This window comes from Oryctolagus cuniculus, chromosome 9 (assembly GCF_051225735.1).
Source record: "Oryctolagus cuniculus isolate XC-2025 breed Fujian yellow rabbit chromosome 9, ASM5122573v1, whole genome shotgun sequence".
Lineage (NCBI taxonomy): Eukaryota > Metazoa > Chordata > Mammalia > Lagomorpha > Leporidae > Oryctolagus > Oryctolagus cuniculus.
Window position 1 is genome coordinate 136,999,611 of NC_142875.1, and position 3,415 is coordinate 137,003,025.

Here is a 3,415-nt window from a genome sequence, read left to right on the forward strand (position 1 = left end):
ACCCAGAGGCAGGAATGGGAGGCAGGAATTGAGTCCAGGTACTCCAATATGGAATGTGGCAATCTTTAATGCTAAAGAGAGGGACAGACAGAGAGAGGTCTCCCATCGCTGGTCCACTCCCCAAATGGCAACAATGACTAGGGTTGGGCCAGGCCTAAGCCAGGAGCCAGGAGCCTTTTCTGGGTCTCCCATGAGGGTGCAGGGGCCCAACCACTTGGGCCATCTTCTACTGCTTTCCCAGCTCATTAGCAGGGAGCTGGATCAGAAGTGGAGCAGCCAGGACCCTATGGGATGCCAGTGTGCAGGTTGCGACTTTACCCACTACACCACAGCATCAGCCCTGCATATAACCTTTTAATAATGTCATTCCATTTACTTATCCCTGCAGTTTAGGAAAAAATAAGAGCCACACAGTACCCTTAGCTGATGCCTGAGCAAGCTACAGCACAAAATAGCACAGCTGAGGTTCTAACTGCTTGTAACCGACTAACACCCTCCAAAGAGTTTGCAAGCTTTCTTAGGGAAGGAAAGTAAATCACTGCATTTGAAAAAAAATTACCATGGAGAATTTCAAACATTTATGATAATTTAATCTTTTTACTTCTGGTTAAAATTTTTTATATAAAATTATACATATTTATGGAGTATTATGTGATGTTTTGCTGCATGTATACACATTTTGTAACATCTTATTAGGGTAAATACAGTTATTTCTTCAAACCTGCAAACCTTTGGGATAACTGAATGAAGTCCCTGTCCTCAGCTGAGGGGAAAAGCTTACCGACTTGAGACCAAAGTGGTCTAACCTGTGCACTTCGCCAGCACACACCTGGGCTGTGAACATTTCCTCCCAGCCCACGCGCTGCCACCAGCATCCACAGCTTGGCATTTGTCACGGTGGGAGGAATGACACCATGACAACTAACAGCTGGTGCAAATACTCAAATCGGACCCCACCCTACCCCCACAGATACTGTCAGCACTGCCCCTCTTGATCTCTCCCTCCCACAGTATTTTGAAACAGAATCCAGAAATATTTCACTTGTAAAAATTTCAGTACACAGCCCCAGAGGAAAAGAGCTTTGAAGAATTTAAGCACCAATGTCAGTGCTGTGGCGTAGCGGGTAAAGCCTCTGCCTGCAGTGCCGGCATCCCATATGGGTACAAGTTCCAGTCCTGGCTGCTCCACTTCCGATCCAGCTCTGCTGTGGCCTGGGAAAGCAGTAGAAGATGGCCCAAGTGCTTGGGCCCCTGCACCCGCTTGGGAGACCTGGAGGAAGCTCCGGGCTCCTGGCTTCAGGTTGGCCCAGCTGTGGCCGTTGAGACCGTATGAGAAGTGAGCCAGAGGATTGAAGACCTCTCTCTGCATTTTCCCTCTCTAACTCTGCATCGCAAATAAATAAAATAATTGTTTTAGAAAAGAATGTAAGCAACACTGTATCCACAGGTGACTGTGAAGTACGAATCAGAGAGCACTGAGGTGCTCCCCCTTCTCGACCCCACACCTGGGAGCGAGGGCAGCTCCCTCACTCTGCAGGCTCCCCGTCCGCCTGCTGCCTGCCGTCCCTTCTTGCTGTGCTCCCCACAGTGTGGGTTCCGCTGGCTGCTTCCCCGGGTGGTGTGAGACACGTTCCTCCCACCTCGTGCTGCCCGTACGGGCGCTGCCGGGCAGCCCTGGTCCAGGCTTCTTTGCTGGCACTGCTTTGCCCTGCTGTTCAGAGCACGTGGACTTGGTTATCTCTGGTCTGCTGTTATTTTTATTAGAGTTTACAACGTGGTAAACCTAACTCGAATTTCTTATACACGATTTCTACAAGGAGACATCTTCTACTTTATAACCCAGTGACAGTGCTTATACGGGAAGGGCAAGATCAGGGGTTCAATTCCCTCTACCTGACAGTTTCCAGAATGGCGAGTTGGTTCTCTGGCACGTTGTAAACGCTCTCAGCCCTCTTTACTTCCTCTTCGGCACAGTCACACACTGGTGCCTTGAAACGTACTCGCTGAGTTCCGCTCAGTGCAGTCATTGCTCCCCTGGAGCCTGCAGGCGGCAGCCCATCCTTGGTGCTGGGGGTCGGCGCCTGAGCACCGGCTGGGTCACGGCGGTTCACTCTGAGGTTTCCTGCAGTCTTGTACGTCGCCTGCCTCGACATGGGATCAACACTTTTTTCCAAGGAGCCTTGTTTCCTTTTAATGAGAAGCAGTATTTATTTTTTAAGAGATTTTTTTTTTCTAAATTTGAAATTCAGAGACAGAGAGGAGAGCTCTTTCATCCACTGGCTCACTCCCCAAATAGCCACAGCAGCCAGAGCTGGGGCCGGCGGACTCCAGGAGCCAGGACTCTGTCCGGGTCTCCCCTGTGGGTGGCAGCGACAGGCCCAAGTACTTGAGCTGTGTTCCTCTGCCTTCCCAGGCCCATGAACAGGCAGGTGGATTGGCAACGGAGCAGCCGGGACTCCAACTGGTGCTTGGATAAGGGCTGCCGGCATCACAGACAGAAGCTTAGCCCGCTGAGCCATAACCTCAGCCCTTTCCACGGGGTTCTCAACCTGGGGCACTGCAAACAGCGGGAACAGCGTCTCCAAACGCAAATCCCCAAGCCCAAACAACAAGGACTGAAGGAGACTGTAAATCTGTGAGAACTACCAGCAGGCACTCCCGTCTCCCCGCCTGTCCAGCAGGTGGCTCTGTCCAGCGTCTGCGGCCTAAGGATGTAGCCCATTTTCTGTAGGGTTCAGGAAACCTTTCTTCCCTAGTTTTAGAGTCTCTACAAATGAGCAACTTAAATTTCTGTGTGAGATGAGGGATCTTCAAAAAGTTCATGGAAAATGCTTACTGTGACAAAACTACTCACAAATTCCAATTTTTCTGCCCCCAAGTCAACTTATATTTTAATTCGATTTTCCCGCAACCTTTTTTTTTTTTTTTTAAATAATTTCTTTTTATTTGAAAGAGTTACAGAGAGTGAGGGAGAGACAAGGAGAGGGGCAGCAGGGGCTCAAATAACTTGGGCCATCTTCCACTGCTGTCCCAGGGCATCAGCAGGGAGCTGGATTGAAAGTGGGGCACCTGGGACTTGAACCAGTGCTCACAGGGGATTGCAGGCAGTGGGTTTACCCGCTGGGCCACAACGCCGGCCCCTCAATTTGTCCTTTTTACTTTCCTTAGAGCGCTTCTCTCCAACCTCAACTGGTAGTGTCAACTGTGGAGCCTGGTTACTTTTCAATTAGGGCCCAGCCTACGACCCAGGCGTCCTATGGGGAGGGGTGAGCTTCGTCCTGGAGAATCCTTCGTTGGGAAAGTTTAGCCACGGAGCCTGCAGCGCTGCATGCCTGGTCCCCAGTCTATGGCAAGCTCATGCCCGCTAGCAGGTGTTCAGTGGTAACTGCTGGCTCCCTGACATCTCTGGCTGCTG